Source organism: Sycon ciliatum, chromosome 3 (assembly GCF_964019385.1).
Source record: "Sycon ciliatum chromosome 3, ocSycCili1.1, whole genome shotgun sequence".
NCBI lineage: Eukaryota > Metazoa > Porifera > Calcarea > Leucosolenida > Sycettidae > Sycon > Sycon ciliatum.
Window position 1 is genome coordinate 24813824 of NC_088645.1, and position 19473 is coordinate 24833296.

The window sequence follows — 19473 nt, forward strand, 5'->3', positions numbered from 1 at the left end:
TGGAGGAGCTCAGCCTTTCATACATGTAGGTCATCACTGCGCTGGTCGCTATGGCAACGTGAGCATACAATTGGCGATTTGGCAAGTTTGGCTTATCGTATGGAAGCGAGAGATATGCCATTCGAACCGATATCAAAATTGTCTTTCTTCTGGACCCTACTCGAAAAATCGATGCACTTCCCCTTTAAAGGGGAAGTTAAGGCAAAAAATAAAATTTCACCAGTTGTAGTCTTCGGGGTGCTGAGTCGAATGGTCTTGGTCCGAGGAAGCTGAGACGCTCCCTTCCTACTTGAATCCCAATCGAACTCGCGCACTTCCACCGAAACTGGGTGACTGCGCCCTACTAGATGGGGATTTGTATGCAAAATGTCACTAAAAGCGCCATTTCGTTCTTATAAAAGCATGGATGACCGCGATTGGCCCATATATTGTAGTCTTTTGGACGCTGAGTCGACTGGTTTTGGTCCGAAAAGGCTGCGATGTAGCGTTCCTCCTTTATTCCGAATCGAACATGGTTCAACAAGCGATCACGTGCTCCTGCGTACACCAGTCACCTGGTCACCGTGCCTGCAGGGTACAACTAACTAGCCTGTTTGACCTTTTTTGGGTGCACTCCTGTCACTCGAGTTGAACTCGAGTTGAACCTTGGTGTGAAAGTTGTTGCCTGCTGGCGTGGTGACCAGGTGATTTGGGCACCCAGGAGCACGTGACCGCTTGTTCAACCATGTTCGATTGGGAATAAAGGAGGAACGCTGCATCGCAGCCTTTTCGGACCAAAAGTTCAAAACCAGTCGACTCAGCGTCCAAAAGACTACAACATATGGGCCAATCGCGGTCATCCGTGCTTTTATAAGTACGAAATGGCGCTTTTAGTGACATTTTGCATACAAATCCCCATCTAGTAGGGCGCAGTCACCCAGTTTCGGTGGAAGTGCGCGAGTTCGATTGGGATTCAAGTAGGAAGGGAGCGTCTCAGCTTTCTCGGACCAAGACCATTCGACTCAGCACCCCGAAGACTACAACTGGTGAAATTTTAATTTTTGCCTTAATTAAGTCATGTACCAATTGCATACGAATCGCATAAAATTGGAATAATCCCCCTGTTCGCATCAAATTCCATACAGTTGTGCATGTTCTACAAGTACGGTACAAGTACACGTAGATGCACCAGGAAGTCGTACATGGTAGGTTTACGACTCCCTTGGCCTTGGGAACATGTCCAGCCCACTACAATTATAGCAATAAAAACTGCTTTATGGAAGTTTTCTAAAAAAAGTTATTGTGTTCTAGTCCATGGACCCCGTCTAAAAAGTAAGAAATTAACGAAATGTGATAGCTGAAAATTAAAATTTCACACAAAACCTCACAATAATCACAACACTTGAAATGCTGCTTTCAACTTTAACTTGTACTGCACCAACAATTGGCAACATGCATGCATAGGAAAGAGGATCACGAGGGGAAAAGGTCTTCTACATGAAGCTTTTAATTCTGTGTGTGATTATTGTGAGGTTTTGTGTGAAATTTTAATTTTCAGCTATCACATTTCCTTAATTTCTTACTTTTTAGACGGGGTCCATGGACTAGAACACAATACCTTTTTTTAGAAAACTTCCATAAAGCAGTTTTTATTGCTATAATTTCTTTTGTTTTTTTCTGTCACCAATTAATGGAATGCCCTATATCAATATGTAAATGATGGCCTTCACATCATAATATCAAGAGGTTCATGTATTCTTGATCATATCAATACCGTAATACAGCATACTCATTGATGTGCAAGCCTTTTCTTGCAGAAAATGGCACTAGCATAATGCATGTTCTTCTGCGGGGAAACATGTGAGTAGTGGTGGTGATACTTTTTTTATACGGAGGTCACTCTGTGCATGTTGCTGTTGCAGAATTTCATGACTCTGTCATAAATTTGTCTTACCTTTCAGATATTTCAGATTTCCCCAACCTCGATCAGATTTATTTGAGAAATGTAGCCATGCGCCAGGTGCGTGTCGCAGATGTTTTTGCTGATTCTGTGTTTATAATGGTTTATAAAATTATAATCATGGGTTATCGTGCATCATATTGCACTGAAATCGTAATCCTGTTGATGTCGATACAACTTCAAACTGTTAGTCCACGATTTTCTAAAACAACACAGCAAAGGAGGAACAATAAACATGTATTAAAATGTAAACAAATACATTGCTGAATCCGACACCTCGTTCCAACAACTACACTGATCCTGAGGATGAAAGGGTCAAGGCTATGGTTGAAGGTACTGAGACTGAGAGATAAACAAGGCACTCCATGATAATAAAATCTTACACATCTTTTGGTGAGTATGAATGATATCCAGTCAAACCTCTTTAGGACGAACACCAAGGGACCGATGGTATTTATTCTGTGAGTTTGTCTTAACCTTTTTTATAACGAGTGAATACAATTATTTCTCCAATACACATACGAATAGATTTCTTCTACAGCGAAAGATTCTAAGCCACACCGACTCATTGACTCGTCTCGTATGAAACAAAAGAGTCACTAGAGAGGTTCTGCAAAACGAAAATGTGTACGAACTTTCGCTACATCATGAAGTGCGAAACTTCGCACGAACTTTCGCAACTTTGGACGCGAAATTTGCGGGGAATGCGAAATGAACTGTCGTAGGAAATTTCGTGAGATCGGGTCATGGCGTACGTGCACTTGGCCCGCGCAAACTACGAAAATGTGCAGAACGCAAAAGTTCGTGCACAAATTCGTACACACTTTCGCAAGGAATGTCGCGAAACTTCGTTCGAATTTTCGTTTTGCAGAACCCCTCTACTGAACCTTTCTTTAGCAACATGACGGCAACTGAAACAGCAACAGAGAAAGTACGATACATGTACTGCACATTCTTGCAGGTACTATAGGTACTACAAACAGATTGCAGATCGTAATTCTTGCTTTGGAGGCACGAAACTTTATTCACGGAGTCATAGCAAACAAAACAAGATCATCGGATAATAAAAAGTGTGGCTAGACACGGCTACTCCGCAAGAGTCTCAGTCACGCAACTGACAGTCGTGGACTGCCAGCACAACGAAACTTTATTTGGGGCAGTGCAATCTCGGCGGTACTCACAAATCAAACAGCCCAGACTCGAGTAAACAAATCCAATCATACAAGTACCAGATTTTCACGATACGAGACTGCACCCATTGGCTTGTTTCGTATGAAGCAAACAAGTTACTGAACCTCTCCACAATGGAGATTTTCCCTGATATGCGAATTTATTTGGCAATCTCGGTCAATGAGTCCTTGAACCGTTCCCTCCAGATTGGGAACTGCAAACGATAGTATGCCACTGACCAGTGCCTTACTTGTAACGTACTAATGTGCAATGAATATGAGTATTTCGACAACACATCTAACATAAGCCTTACCGTCAAGAAGGTGAACTCGCGTTCTTCGCACACTGTAGGCAAGGGCAAAGAGATAAAAATGGATCTAAATCCGAATAAAATCAGCACACGTTTCCGTAAATGAAAGGGTGAGCATAAGCGAATGAATCGAAGGAAACTGGTCAACTCAGAGATCACCTGTCATCGAGTATTCCGTAAAAGGAGGCCTCGGCAGCGAAAAAGCTAAATTTAGAAAGGAGATCCTGTCAGCTTTTCCATTATTTATTGCATTCCACCCAAAATCAGCACACTTTTTCGTAAATGAAAGAGTCAACACAAGCAAATGAATCAAAGGGAACTGGTCAACTCACCTGTCATTGAGTAATATTCCGCGAAAGGAGGTCTCAGCAGCGCCGAAACGAAATAAGCCAGGCCAGAAGACGAAATATCCGAAACAGCTCATGCAAGAAGCAGTTCCAAAGAAGGAAGTTCCTCTTGCATGCACATCCGAAATTCGCGAAAAGGCAACAACAAAAAGTCTGCAATGCACACGCATGCGGTCAGCCGGCCGCGCGATGGTAGGAGCCATGGAGTAGCTCCCTGGTCCAGGACCAGGTACCGAGCATCTTACGTAGAAACTTACGTAGCTACGTAGACAACGTGTCTGAATAGCGGTGTCGTTAGGTAGCGCCATGTGAACACAATAATAGAAAAGCTGACAGGATCGCTTTTCTAAATCAGTGACGGTCGTAGCTAGGTCGGACGGTGCGTTGACCCCGTTGAACTTTTGCTACTACAGTACAACGCCCTCTACAAAAAAATTCCCCTGTTATTTTTAAACAGAACCATTATACATTAGCAGCATATGTGAGCATAATGCGGCATAATATGATAACTTTTAGCATAAAAATAGCATAATTCTGCCATTTTTCAGCAATGCAAAAAGCATAATTTCACGAAAATATAAGCATAATCTGTCAAGGCCTATTTTGCACAGAACAATCATATACATGTACATTAGCAGTATATGTGAGCATAATGCGGCATAATTATGATAACTTTTAGCATAAACTGAATATCATAATTCTGCAATTTTTTAAGAAATGCGAAATGCATAATTTCACGATAATATTAGCATAATCTGTCAAGGCCTAGTGAGATCGACACCAGAATGGAGAAGTTTATGGGCAAATCAGCAGCTGACAAGTCACAAAATAAGGCTGGCGTCGAGTGTTGTCCCAGGATGGAGGAAAGCTGTCTTGCAAGCTCCTGTCAAGCAGTTGAACACAGTCAGCGCAGCACACGTTCTGTTTTGTCATGCATGATTTATGCTGTACGACTCGTACACCGTACAGCACTACAGTACAAGTACCAAATCGGCCGCAATTTCCGCAATTTTACCACAATAATCCTGCAATATTTGACAAAATCCGCAATATTCCCCGCAATTTGTGGCATTTTTCCTCACAACTTTTTCCGCGATATTTCCGAAATGTCTCCGCAAAATGCAAGTAATATTAGCAAGAGTACATAACCCCATGGGCCCAAGAGTGTGCAACTCCAGCTATGGGGTCTGCGACGGCAGAACTTCACATCACGTGATGAACCCGTGCAGGCGTGCACTCTAGTGCATGATAGATACTGGGTTGTACGCAGCCCAGCTTTGGGTACAACTCTCTTGTGGTCACTTTGCACTGTTTGCCAGCATAACCTTTTGAACCATGTCACGTGATGTGAAGTTCTGCCGTCGCAGCACAGCATAGAGGTTGTGCAGGCAGTTGCACACTCTTGGGTTAGGGCGCGCTCACACTGCGACCATGAGCACGCGTCCATGCGTCAGAAAAACGCAGAAACGTGGGAGTCGTGCTCACACTAGGCCTCGTACACGCGTAGACGTGAAGTTGTCACACAAACTTTACGAATTGCAGTTCGTGTCCAAAAGAGTTCGTGCGTTTCCTAATAAAGTTGTGGCCCGTTTGGGATGTAATTTTTCACATGTTGCATATGCGCATGTTGGAGGAAGTGCCTCGTGGCTCGTATTCTTGAAGTCGACGAAAATAATTCATACAATCAGGTAGGTTTGGACTCTTGAGGGACTGCCATGCCGCTGACATCCAAGCGCTTTCGCTTTCGCTTTCCTGACCTCGTGGTCAGAGCAAGTGCCAGTGCAGTGGAAATTCCGGTAGTTGTTTCTTTCGTCTGTTGCCGAGATGAGAACTGTATTTTCCGATGATATGTAACTGAAATGTCTTGAGGTATGGCATTCCATCATCGCAGAAAAGTAGAGAAAGATGATTTCCGAAACCGAAAAGCCAGACCAAGCTGCCATCGTATTGAACGAGTACACTGTAGAAATTGGTCACTGACCCGATCACAACGAAGCAACTACAAAAACAAAAACAAAATCGACATCGTCCAAAAAGGGCAAAGAATGGCGGTGCGTGCGTGCAGGACCACAACTACAAAATTTTAAAAATGTGCAAATGTCGAGGTGACATCGACAACCGCCGATTTTCATGAATCAACACACCGGAATTTAAGAAATTGAACATACTTCAGGCCAGGTTGTACACAAATACGCTTCACGTCTACGATCATGTTGCCGCCAAGTCGTGGCACCCCCCTCCGGAGGTCGCGGTCACGATTTGAAACGTGGCCGCGACGTTTTGGTCAAGTTCATGCCGTTGCCATGCAACTTGGCCGCATGGCCGCATGGACACTGGTTTTGGTCGCAGTGTGAGCGCGCCCTTATGTACTCTTGATATTTAATAGTTAGTTTCTGGAGGCAGTGGAGGAACATACATGTTGTCCCGCTCGCGCCCGTACGGAACGTACTACGGTGGTACGACTTCGACTTCAAACTTTCAAAATTTGAGTGCGCCGAGTAGGACTAAAAGCACCTCTGACATGGCCATTTTTTCAAGTGCGAGGAAGATGAGTAGATCTACACCAGGGAGTCGTCAAATACCGGGAGTGGAAACGAGATGCGCGAGCGTGATCCATGCTCGCCTTGCGCTGGAGCACGCCGATTTTTTTCCAAATAATCTTTTTTGTGCCACATTCACCAATTCCGCGGGATTTTCAAAATGTCAAAATCTATTTTTGGTTCTTCCTGCAAGCGGAGCAGTTTTGACGTCTCCTTACATAAACCTTCTCGTCAGATTTCCGCTTCCCTTTTGTAGTATTATCACTCTTCGTCGTGGATTCGTCGGCAGTGCATGGTCATGCTGGACAGGAAGATATCGGTAGCCATTTTACGAGTGATGTTTGGAACTTTGGCGAGAGGTGAGTAAAACCAAGCTTTATCGAGTGAATACTTCTATCACTGAATAGCTTTGTTTTGGTTTGTTACACACGCATGCTGCATGTACAGAGCATTCGATTTATCAACCTCCAGTCAAGTACAGACCCAGGGAAGCTTCTGTACTGTTGCAAGGGCCATCCACTACGCCGTGAAGTTGAACAGCCCCGAAGTTGTAACCTTTTATCTAAGATTTACATATTTTATCGTGATGTTGCACATGCTGATCGTCATCGCCGAACTGACCTGTTGAAGATGGTGAAGAGGAGTAAGGTTGACACTATTAATCTGGCCTGGACGTCTCTCCTCGAGACACTGTCCAAGTTGCCAAGTCATGAGAAAATGGATGTCCTGGGTGAGTATCATCTCTTTTACTTGCCTAATGATCGTGCATAAATGTGAAACTCGTAAAAAGAAATGCAATGGTAGATTTAAGAAACTATGTGATGGTCAGGAATCAGGATACACATGGCATTATCTACCTGGATGAATACTTGTGACAATTTTAATATAGAAATACTGCGCTGTTTTCCGTGTGCGTTTTGTCCAGACCTGGAGACCACATCAGCTGTGTTTTCAAGTTTAATTTGCGGTACAGTAGTGGCAAGAAAGCCGTCCATCATGCCAGCATCATCCGCAGCAGCAACAGCAGCAGCAGCACCCCAGCCCACCGCCATAGTCAACTGCACTGCAGAGACACCAAAAAGATACCATGGTGGTTGGTATGTTGTTGCGGTGAGAAGAGAACTGGAAGCTAGCAGAAAGCCTGAGTTAACTAGCGTCAAGCCGGTGTTGGCGACTTTCGGCTATGAAATTCTGGCCAACATGTCTCCGAATCTACCAAACTTTGAGAAGATAATTGAATCTGAGACACATGAGCATCCACCATGTGTGTGTTCGTGTGCGTGCATGCACAGCGTGGGCATGTCAGTATGTGTGTGTATGTGTGTGTGTGCTGCCAAAGATGTCTCTCTTGTCGTGCCGATTGAATATGGTCCCTGATCTCTTGGCAGACTGCCGACTTTCTGCCGTCGCTCGGCGTTTCCATGTTGTCGGCCCCGCAAGGGGACAGGTGACCGTAATGGCAGTGTTTACCAGGACCAGGTTTGTGTGTATGTGTGTGTGTGTGTGCATGCATGCATGTATTCCAGTGTGTGTGTATGTGTGTGAATGTGCGTGCATGCGCAGTTCGTGCATGCCGTGTGTGTGCATGTGCAGTTTGTGCATGCCAATGAGTACGTGCGCACCCGTATATTGGTACGTGCGCACCCGTATATTGGTGCGTGCATGTGCGCATGCGTAACTGCTGACACCCAAAGTTGGCAAAAAGAAGCGAGACAGAAAGGGAGAGGGATTTAGAACAGTTTAATTCGGTGTGCATTGTCAACTCTGTGATACTCGCCACAATCGGCCAAATCTGTAATTGGATTCTCAGTGTTGGTGGTGCATATACGTTGTCATGCTTCCTCTTGACATGAGACATACTTAAAGCGGTGATGTTCTCTTACACTGAAGAAGAAAACAAGAGAAATTCCTTGACTTTATAATAATGTTGTCGTGATTTAAAAATCAATAATGTTTTAGAAACGAAGGGTCCCTCAAAAAGTCAGTGGCATACCATCTTACACCGAGAAAATTCACAGGTAGCACGTATATGAAAAGGACAATGGTTACGAGAAGTTTTTTCGTGGGTCGAACCAAGTGGCTTTGATTACTGAGGCTGAGCTATTTTCCTCGATAAATTACATCAAAAGTCACGTCACTATCCGCGCGTGAATCGGGCCTCCAGTCATACATCGCAACACTGCGATAACGCCTACCGATAAATTAGGTGTCCTCCTACTAGTAAACGAGCAGACCACTGCAAATATCTCTGTATACACGTTCTGATGGACGCTTTCTCCCAAAAAATACTCAAGGCTACTCTAAATTGCATTTGACAACGCTGAGGTACTCCAGGCACCGCAAAAAAAAATTTTCGCGAGGCGAGCATGGATAATCAAGATTAACGGCGTTTCCACTCCCGGTATTTGACGACTCCCTGATCTACACTAGAAACTAGGTGTTACCATGGTTACCCCCAGCGCAGTCAGCTGATCGCGAGTACTATAGTCTGTTTCAAAAAATAAGCAATCAGGTTTTGGTCTTAAAAAGTATGAAGATAAGGGAAATTTGGACAACGAAGTACATAAAAGGGCTGGTTAGGGCACGGCAAATTGTTCTGTGAAGGTTTCGAAACAATTGGACCAGCCGTAAAGGAGTTAGAATTTCGGCCAGGTTTCCAGCCTTTTCCCATGGTTTGCAATTTGCCCTGGAAGGCAGTATCGATTTTTCTATCAAAACCCACGATTTGTCTTTTCCTTTCTGGCCTTGTGGTTATGGATGCTGTCTGCGCTGACCATGAAGTTGTGAGTTCAAATCCCAACCTATCTTCAACTCACACTTTTTTCATTGTTTTTTGGTGATCAAGCAGACTTGTTGTTGTTCACGATTGTTGTTGTTGGAGCTCCCGCTTCCTCCCGAACTGACTGACACTTGACTGGCTCACGCCATGTGAACACACGCACAACACTGAAACGGTGTGAGTGAATACGGAAGTCATTGCGCTGTAGCTACGTGTTGAATACACCGTCACATCGATCGATCGATTTCTTTTTGAGAATTATTTTAGTATTTCAAGATCGCCAATTTATTTGAATTTAGAAGTCAATGCCGTCTTCTATCAGCTTCCACAGGCGTCTGCTTTTCTCAAAATGTTGTCGAAGTCATACGGATAGCTTCGCCAAGTCATGGCCTTAGGAATGAGTCTGTGTCGATGTCGTTTTCGTCACATTATTATTATTATTTTGCTTGTTCGCGTTGGCATCAACCTGCATAAAGCAGGTATATAGCCTTCGCTTAAGCTGCCATAAAAAAAGAAAGCTCATCCTAAGCGAGAGGGCTAGAGGAAAATATAACGATAACGAGATACAGAATACAACTTGAGAAATCCAATGAGTTCAACATAAAATTCAAAACAAGAAAGAAAGGAAAGAAAAACAGAGCCGAATCTACCGATTGATCCATCAATCGACAAAGGGGACTAATCCGTTAATGTCGCAAAGTAGAAGCTGATTGTAGTTGCAGATCTCCAGGCCAGGGCCAGCATATTGCCGATTCTGGATAGGTCTCTGCAGCATTTGATGTGGTTATTATCATAATTTGTAAGAAAGGGTTTGCTCCCCACACCGGAGCTCGCGCTATCCCGCCGACTTTACTTGACACTTGACTGACTCACGACTGCCATCCAGAGCACACGAGAAGTCCATCGAACCTTCGACTCGGCAAACCTGCAAGAAAGCACCACTCCCTGCTCAATACACAGTGTTTCGGGGAATTCACCCCTCATCAGTTGAGCTTGAGTAGGCTGAGGAAGATTGTGCCTGAAGAGCACCACTTATATAGTGCTCTCCAGGCACAAACATCACCAGGGATACAAACTTACAGAGACGCTCCGTTTCCAGCGCGACAAACACCTCGTGAACACCAGATAGCAGCGTGAGTCAGTGTCGCTCCTGGACGGTGAGACAGACGTCGAGGACCCTCGGTCATTCGCAACGCTGTCACCTCCATAATTGTTGATAAAATTGTTAGAGTATCTAGAGTATCTAGTATCTGGAGTGTCACATGGTGAGAGTAAATTGCATCGCAGCTCAAAGAAACTATTTGGTCACAAAACATATTGGGACCCAAGCCGCTCGTCAGCCTTGGCATTTACTACACTTTCGACATGTCCTCTCTGACTCCATACGAGGAAGAACTCGTTTGTTACGCACACGACTGTACCGACATCGACCTGATCTGCTGAGTGAGTTGTCATTTTTCATGCTTTCGCGCGGAATATTTCTTCCAGTTCACAGTGAGTTTTTCCAGGCAGCGCTCGAGCGCTCATAGCATAAGGTAAGATGGCAAACTCCCCGGGCGATCACTAGGATTGCTAATCTTTTTGAAACTGACTGTAGTATCAAGCAGCACGAAGACCAGGATTGCGCTGTGCCTAGTGAGCACGACGTAGTGTAGTATCCCTGCCCGACCAATACGGAAGCAGTACGGAACTAATACGGAGCTTGCCTGATGTATATTTAGTGTATCTCCGTATGTAAGCGTACGTCATTTGCTGCATAAAAGCGGCTGCGCATTTCTGTTTTGATGAAGATTAGATTAGATAGCAACGAAAGCTAACTCGAAGAAGATGAGATTTTGATAATAACGAGCTATTCAACCTCCAGGTGTGCACCGGAGAGAAAGTCAGTTATTTTGCCGTTTCTTCTTTCACTAATAATTATATCTCAGGTGTGTACCTGAAAGAAGTAGAATAAAAGTAATTATTGTTGATTTCACCGCGCCTACCACTCGGCTACCCATTACATTGGTGGCAGCGGTGGGATTTTAAATAGAACAATGTGATTCGACCCCAGACCCCCATGGCTCAACCCGCTGCAGCTCCGTGCTACGAATTAAGATGAAAATCATGTTTCTTGCCTTCCTGGGCTTGGCCCTGCTTATTAGCTTGCAGCACAGTCAGGGTGCTAGCGTGGATCACCCTTCTCTCCGCACGGCACTCACTGGAGACTCCGATGGCGATTCCAAGCGACCCACTACCTACATGTATACTACCGGTGGTGATGGCGAAGCTGATGAGGACGACGACATGCAGGCTGCTGACCAAGACAAGGAGGGTATTCCCCAAGACCAGCAGCGTTTGATTTTCGCCGGCACGCAGTTGGCAGACGGCCGAACCCTGAGTGACTACAACGTTCAGCAGGAGTCCACTATTCACTTGGTACTTCGTCTCCGTGGTGGGATGCAGATTTTCGTCAACACTCTTCCTGGCTAGACCATCACTCTTTACGTCGCGCAAAGCGATGCTATCGACAATGTGAAAACCATGATTCAAGACGAGGAGGGAGGTCATTTGTCTGACGCCGAGCTAGCCGCTGTGAGTGACCGGCTCAACCAAGATGAAACCTGGCTCGCCCTCCGCCGTAGCTCCAGCCGCCGCCGTGGTTACTAACGCTGATTCCAGGTATGGCATTTTCTTTCCTGTCTTCCTTCAGTCTCCCTGTTCTCTTCAGTCTTCCTTTATGCGAGTGTGTGAATCCAGTTTAGTTTGGTAGGCGTCTGATCATGGTGAGCCACGGTTTACCCAGCTAACGTGGGACAATGTGTGTGACAACGCCCCTTATAGTTATAGTGTATTCAGTTCGGTTTTTGAACTGCGATGTTCCTGGCGGCTTGTGCCAGCGTTGTGCAGCAAGAGTGCTGTGGATTTTCAGGTCCTATTTGGAGAACAGTTCTTTCCCCTTTTGACCCCGTGAGATCGTGTGAACCTGGTGTGCTTCTACTTTATGATTTGTTATCAGTTCATTTCTTCTGTCTACTCTAAACGTTATCATTTCCGATATAATTTGCCATCTTCCGGTTGACGCTGTGTTCGTAACTCTTCACTAATTTTTTGAAACCCACGAGGGCGTGATAATCTGTAGGAAGGGAGGGTGTAGTATCCCTGCCCGACCAATACGGAAGCAGTACGGAACTAATACGGAGCTTGCCTGATGTATATTTAGTGTATCTCCGTATGTAAGCGTACGTCATCTGCTGCATAAAAGCGGCTGCGCATTTCTGTTTTGATGAAGATTAGATTAGATAGCAACGAAAGCTAACTCGAAGAAAATGAGATTTTGATAATAACGAGCTATTCAACCTCCAGGTGTGCACCGGAGAGAAAGTCAGTTATTTTGCCGTTTCTTCTTTCACTAATAATTATATCTCAGGTATGTACCTGAAAGAAGTAGAATAAAAGTAATTATTGTTGATTTCACCGCGCCTACCACTCGGCTACCCATTACAGTAGTACACGATTCTGTACTATCTCCTGTTTGCGAGGAACAAGGAGAACAGTCGGCGGCTTGGATTTACGACTCGTGCGCTGGCGGAGAACAGTGAGCTGCCGTCATTACCGATCGAACTGGTTGGTGTTGGAGCTGATGCAGTATCTCTCACCATGATCAGCCTGATCCCAGGTCCCATCGACAGCGTCTTCTGGATTTGGTTCGCAACTTGAAAGCTCTGCAAAGGACGGCATTGGCAACATCAACATTGGCGGGTTTGTGACTTGCCGTCCTTGTCGGCAATGGCCAAAGCCGTGTTGGTGACTTGACGTCCTTGTCGGCCAAAGCCGTGTGAAGAAGAGGGGTACCGTACTTCCCCACATATAAGCCCATGGGCTTATAAGTGAAAGTTTGCTACAAAAAATATGTTTTGCTGTGTGAACATGTTCGGGTAGAAGCCCGTGCGCTTATAATAAGATGTGCAATATAGGTTTGTCTGTGTCCTAAACAAAGGTGTTATCACAATGCTTAGTAATATTCAGCTCCCGGCCGGCCGGGTGTTTCACCAATGGTGTTCACATATAAGCACATGCGCTTATAATTGAGGGGTGCGCTTCTGTCCGGACATAAGCACAATGTCATGCGCTTGTATGTGCGGAAGTACGGTAGGTTCGCCGAATCGAAGCGTGCATATGCCATCCGCTCAAGGCAAGGATAAGAGGCCGGCCGTAAACAAAATTTCATCTGATTCGTGTGAAAATGTATGTAGCTAGGTGATGGCTGTGCAGTAGTTTGACCATGTTTTGAGCCGATTTCCCATTTGATCGCCAGAGAAAATACACCCATTTCGCCGTACTACGGCCGTAGAAAAATGGCTATAACTTTCGAATGCCTGGACCGATTTTGACAAAATTGGTACCAGGCCACCTAGAATTCATTCGTTGTTTCGGGTCACTTCACACATCCGTACCAGGTCAGTCGGTCGGGTTTATTTTTTATTTTATTTTATTTTGGTTACGTCCATGTACATCGAATAGCTTTTGTCCATCTAGCCAGTTGATCAAATCTGACTGTAGTTTTTTTTTTTTTTTTTTTTTTTTTTTTTTTACTATGTTCACATTCCCAGCTCGAAAATAATAAAGAAAGACAATTATACTGAGACGAACGTGACAACTATTGAGCAGGGGCTGCACCGAGACGCAGCAGTGATGGTGGGGCATTGATGGCTCTGCCGACCTGAGGTCTCGGCATCACGGCCAAAAACACGCACCAAAAACAAAAGATAGAGCTGTACGAGTCAGCAAAATGAAAAGAAAGGAAGGGTTAACATCAGCGAGTGTGCGGGAGAAACTGTGAGACTATTAACAAATTACAAGGGCTGTTACTGAGAGGAGCATCATCATGGCTGATCATGGCGAGTCGGTTTTCTGAGCCAGTTGTGGTGCATAGATAGGGATAGAGGAGAACGACGAGAGCATCATCATAGCGAGTCGACCGCCCAGAGCCAGTTTGTGCTTCGCAGATGGCGATAAACATTAGTTTTGAATGCTTGCATTCCCTTGCTGTGGGGAGGCTGGGACAGAAGAGCGGCGGGGAGGGAGTTCCAGTCACTAATACTGCAGTGTGGGAACGAGCGCTTTAATGCCAGCGGGACAGATGCAAGCAGCTGGTGTTGGAGCTGGTGGTCATGGCCAATGACGCTACCATGCTCGCTGCGAGTTCTGGGGCTGGATGAGGGGAAATAGCGCGGTGGCAAAACAGAGAGCAGCTGCGGAGGGCCAGGCAGGTAATGCAGCTTGTATAGGCAGGCAAGCGAGGCAACAGTACGACGGATGGCCAGGCTAGGTAATAGTGCACCTGGACCGATGATTCGCAGAGCACAGCGTTGGATATGATCCAGGCGTTGCAGGTAGCTGGGCGGAGCACCTATCCAGATGAGGGGGGCATACTCCATAACTGGTCGAACAAATGCCTTGTATACTGTGGTGCGGCCGGCTGGAGAGAGAATGTGCGCTGCACGGCGCAGGAAGCCCAGGCGTTGTTTGGCTCGAGTGGCAACCTTCCGGAGATGAGTGCTGAATGACAGCTTCGAGTCAAAGGTCACTCCAAGTAAAGAGAGAGCCTTCTCCTCAAGGACAGGAGTGCCGCCGAAGACAATGCGAGGCAAATTGATGGGGGTTCTGCGGAGAGTGGCGGTCATGGCTTGGGACTTCGACGGTTCGAAGGAGATGCGCCATCTGCGGCCCCACTGATGCAAGCGATCAACAGAAGTCTGGAGGCTCAATGCTGCGTCGGCTGGGGAGGTGTCGAGGGATATCAGGCTGTACAAGGTAGTATCGTCGGCGTACGCCTCTAGGTGGGCTCCGGGTGACAGGGTCTCTGAGGCGTCGTTCACGTAAATCAGGAAGAGTGTAGGGCCGAGTATGCTCCCTTGGGGAACTCCTGCTGATATGGTATACAGCGATGAGGTTTGGCCGCCCACCAAGCATTGAATGGACCGTCCACCTAGGTAGGAAGAGAGCCAGGTATGCAGGGGGCCGCCAATGCCAAGATGGCGGACTTTGTGGAGGAGGCCAGCATGGGACACACGGTCGAATGCTCCGGCAATATCCACGGCTAGAATACGTGCTGCACCGCCTCGGCCGACGGCTGTGATCCAGGCGTGGTGTAGAGCCTGTAGCGCATCTGAGGTCCCGAGGCGGCGACGAAACCCGAACTGGTGGGGTGTCAGGAGTTTGTAACGCTCAAGGTGATTCATGAGCTGACGATTGATAACGCTCTCCATGATCTTAGAGATTATGCTCAGCAGTGAAACTGGACGATAATTCCTTAGGGCGGATCGTGAAGATCGCTTGTGGATTGGAACCACGCTGGCAGTCTTCCACATTTGTGGCTGGACTCCGTGCTGGAAGCAAAGAGCAAAGAGCTGACACAGTGGCTTGGCAAGTTCTCTGGCGCATTCCTTCAAGACACGAGCGGAAATACCGTCGGGTCCAGTCGCCTTTGAGGCATCCAGGCGAGCTAAAAGCCGGTGGACTGCATCCGGGCGAAAGTGGACTGTCGTTAGTGCAGGTGCATCAGCGAATGCCGTGTCCGGTAAGTCCATCGTGGTAAGGTCGCGGCCTTGCACACTGCACTTGCGGGAAAAGAAACGTGCGAAAGCCTCCGATTTCTCATAGCTTGTGGCCCTCTCGCAACCTTCACTATCAACCAGCAGGGGAATGTCAGTGTTCCGACCCTCGCCACAAGCGCACTTTAGCTTCGTCCACCATTCCTTCTCCTTCAGGGACCCATTCGACAAGCTATGTCTGAGGCTGTTCTCTTTGGAAACTCTAGATCTAGCAAGGACTGCGATAGCATTGTTTACAGAACGGGTAAACTCATGTTTCAGTGCAAAATCGTGAGGGTGCTTCCTCCAAGTGCGCCAGCGTTTGTCCTTCTCCTTCGTGGCGGCTGCACACTCAGGTGTCCACCATTTCGGATCTGTTGACTTCACTGTCAGTGTCTTGGACGGAACGAACTGGGAAACGGCGTTCATGATTGTGGCAGTAACGTGCTCACACGAAGTTTCTGGGTTGGCAGTAATGACGGTTGACCAATCAACCTGGCGGAAAAAGGATCGGAGGCGGTTCCAGTCTGCCTTTTCATAGCGCCAGACAGTTCGTTGCACCGCCGCTTCATGGGTAGGAAGAACACCTGTGAAGTCCGAAAGAATTACAGCGTGGTCAGATCGACCAATAGGGGACATTATCTGCGTGGTCACTGGAGAGTTGAACGTGGACATCACCAGGTCGAGTGTGTTATCCCCGCGAGTAGGACTCTGAACGTGCTGCGTGAGAAAGTGGGCTGTGCATGTGTCTTCGAGGGCTTCCCCCGCAGGTGTGGTCTTCGAGCTATGGAGCCAATTGCGGTTATGCACGTTAAAATCACCGGCGAGTATGAGGTTGGCACCAAGTGCACGAGCAGAGGGAAGGATGTCATCGAGATGGTTAATGAGCGTAAGGTCACTGGGCCCCGTCGAACCTGGCCTGTAAGCAGCGCCCAAGACTATCTTTTGTCCAGGGGACAATTGAATGGATAGCCAAATGAGTTCGTGATGTGGAGAAAATAACTCATCAATTACCATGGCTGGGAGTGTAGATCTGATCCATACGGCCACTCCGCCACCGCGTGCTGTTCGATCCAGCCGGAAGGTGGTGTAGCCAGGGAATGTGGAGTCGGATGGTGGAACGGTTTCAGAGGAAAACTTTGTTTCCGTCACTACTGCTATGTCGGGATTATGTTGGTGCAGTGTGTGCTGGAACTCAGCTAGCTTGTTTCCTAAGCTAAATGCATTGGTGCAAAGGAGTCTGAGTGAACATTTAACGGTATTGTGATGAATGACAGAACTAGGCATGGGTGTAAAAATGAAAGGTAAATGTGTATTAAAGCGGTAAGTTTCTGAAGTGACTTACTACAGGACTTGTTGGCCACTCTCAGGAGATTTTCGTTTCCGTTTTTTCCGTTGCTTGGATCCAGTGGTGGTGGCACTCTGGTCCCGATCAGGTGTGACGCTATGGCGTGAACGCTTGGATCGGTTGACTTCCCACCCGCCAGAATCAGGATCATCGTCGCTGTGGCCTCCCAGCTGTGGGCCTAGAGCTGTACATGCATCGCTGTCTGCCTTCTTGGCCTCTCTGTCGGAGTCGCAGGGCAAGTTAGACAGCTGCTGGTTTTCTGGCTTGGATAAGCTTTCGTTGTCGACCAATGATTCAGTATCAGCAGAAAGAGGCAGCTCTTCAGACTCAGAGGAGCTGGAGTCGCTCTTGTCAGCTGCTGGGAGATCCTGCTTAGACTTGGATGTTGGGCATTGTGATTGGGCTTTACTTTGCTGCTCTGTCTGGGGTGGGTTTGCAACCACATCAGACAGGAGTCGACGTGTGCGTTCAGTGTCTGTACATGTAGGTGACGTTGAGTGCCGTGACTGCTGTGTACTACCGGTACTGGCAGTGGTACTGCGGGCCTCAGGGCAGTCCTTGGCAAGGTGCTCTGGCTTGCTGCAAATCCGACACGTGGGCTTTTGGCCACTATAATGTACGCGGAAAGTGCCTTTCCCGTCTCTAGATTTCACGTACGAAGGTACGGCTTTATTCGACCCCAATACAAAGGTTGCAAAACGGACTCCGGTTGCAATAACAACGTTGTCCCGTACCTTAAGTTTACCGTGGCGGATGGCGCCCTGCACAGTACCGTATGGAGCAAGTGCGGCTGTAATGGCGCCATCCGATACCCACACAGGAACATCGTGAATGTGCAACTGAACATGAGTGTTTTCTGTCAAGGATTTTGGAAGGATATGTTGTCCATTGATATGGAAACCATTCTTCACGACTAACTGGGCAAGCTGGATATCTGTGAACGTTAATCTGCATTGGCCTACCGAACTGACCTGGATAGATAGGATGAGCTCAGCTCCTATTCCGTGTTGCTCGAGGCAGCTCACGTACTCGGCGAGTTTCAAATCCTTTGGAGCTGGAAATATCACAGTTCGGGCCATCAGGTCCCTGGCGCTTACTTTCCGCCATGGGTCGACTTCAGCTGGTTCCCGAGATGTATCAGTGGTCTCCATGATCCCGGAACGGGCATATGAGGGGCTAAAACGCCCAACCACGAGATTTTTTTCAGAGCTAAAAAAAGCTTTACCACACGTCACTGAGACAAAAAAGTAATAAGTAGTGTAGACAATCCAGCGCAGTCATTGTCCCATCAGATCCAGGTCTCCTCCAGGACCAGATCTTGGCCTCCCTGGCAAACGAGTCTGACCGGCGAGCAGCTCTCACCTTGAACACTTCTGTAAATAGCGACAAGGTGGCGGAGCTGATGCTGTTTCAGGACCGATAGCGGATCGGAGATAGAAGACAACGTCGTCACCATGTACCAAGCGCTGCATCCTGTCATTTGGCTAGCCATGGCTGCTTCTGAGGTCGATATCTGGACTGCTATTATTAGGGTCGCGTGTGTACATAGTCTAGTCTGTACATTTGCATGCACTATAAAAAAACATTTTGCGGTCGGGACTCGGGTGAAAAAAGACGGTCGGTCGGGTGACCCGAAACAACGAATTATTTCTGGATGGCCCTATTTGTTGTTGTTGTTGTTTATTTTACTTCGCAGATTCTAACGGGCAAGTTGCCCAATAACAAGAAAGCGAATTGGATTTCTTATTACCTCGGTGACATTGTCCAAGAACAAGCTAGCTTGAATTATGAAATATAATAAATAATTTAAAAATATAATTAAATTAAAATAATATTTAAAATATTCAGGGCTGGTATTTGGGATCACAAAACGGGAAACACGTCGGAGGCCATCTTGAATCACTCTACGTCATCAGATACCTGCACGTGATGCGGGGCCGCGAGATCGCGACTGCGCAAAAGTGTACTTGCCAGTGCAGTCTTTGACCTAGCTGCAAGAGCAAGTGCTAGTTTTTAGTTTTTGGTGGTGCTTGAACTAGTTCGAACTGCTTCCCTTCGACTTTCTTTGACAGAGCGGGTGCTGTTAGGGTTTCCTGTTGTCAGTTTGTACCCACCACCGGCCTTGTATGTCAGTGCTTGTACAAGGAGGTGTTCAGTAGTTATTTTCAGTCCGCGCCATGGGTCGCATCCAGGGTAGGAAAAAGTCGCACTCTGACCGGCTTGATTATCCCGAGTCGAGAAAGAAGCGAACTAGTGGCCAGTTCGGCTCAGTATCATGGCCAGCTGGACGTAGATCAGATCGCCCCGAGGTCGAACAAGCCGACAGTAGTCCTGAAATCCTTACCTCGCAGAACATTGACGATGTGGAGCGCGGTGTTCAAGAACAAGGAACCATGGTAATAATTGGATTCGCTCCAGAAAATTATTCTCGTGGTTCCTTTCCCATTATTTCCTATGGTCTGGAT

General features: G+C 46.9%; 1 long non-coding RNA gene across 2 annotated transcripts; it reads left to right on the forward strand.

Annotated features, from left to right (window-relative positions):
* Positions 1-6576: 6576 nt before the first annotated feature.
* On the forward strand, positions 6577-7550 carry LOC135811877 (uncharacterized). Of its 2 annotated transcripts, XR_010552712.1 has the most exons (3): positions 6577-6665; positions 6754-7036; positions 7232-7550. It is a non-coding gene; the product is annotated as an uncharacterized LOC135811877 (long non-coding RNA). The 2 variants fall into 2 exon arrangements; XR_010552711.1 differs by having other exon boundaries at positions 6577-7036.
* The last annotated feature ends 11923 nt before the right edge of the window (positions 7551-19473 follow it).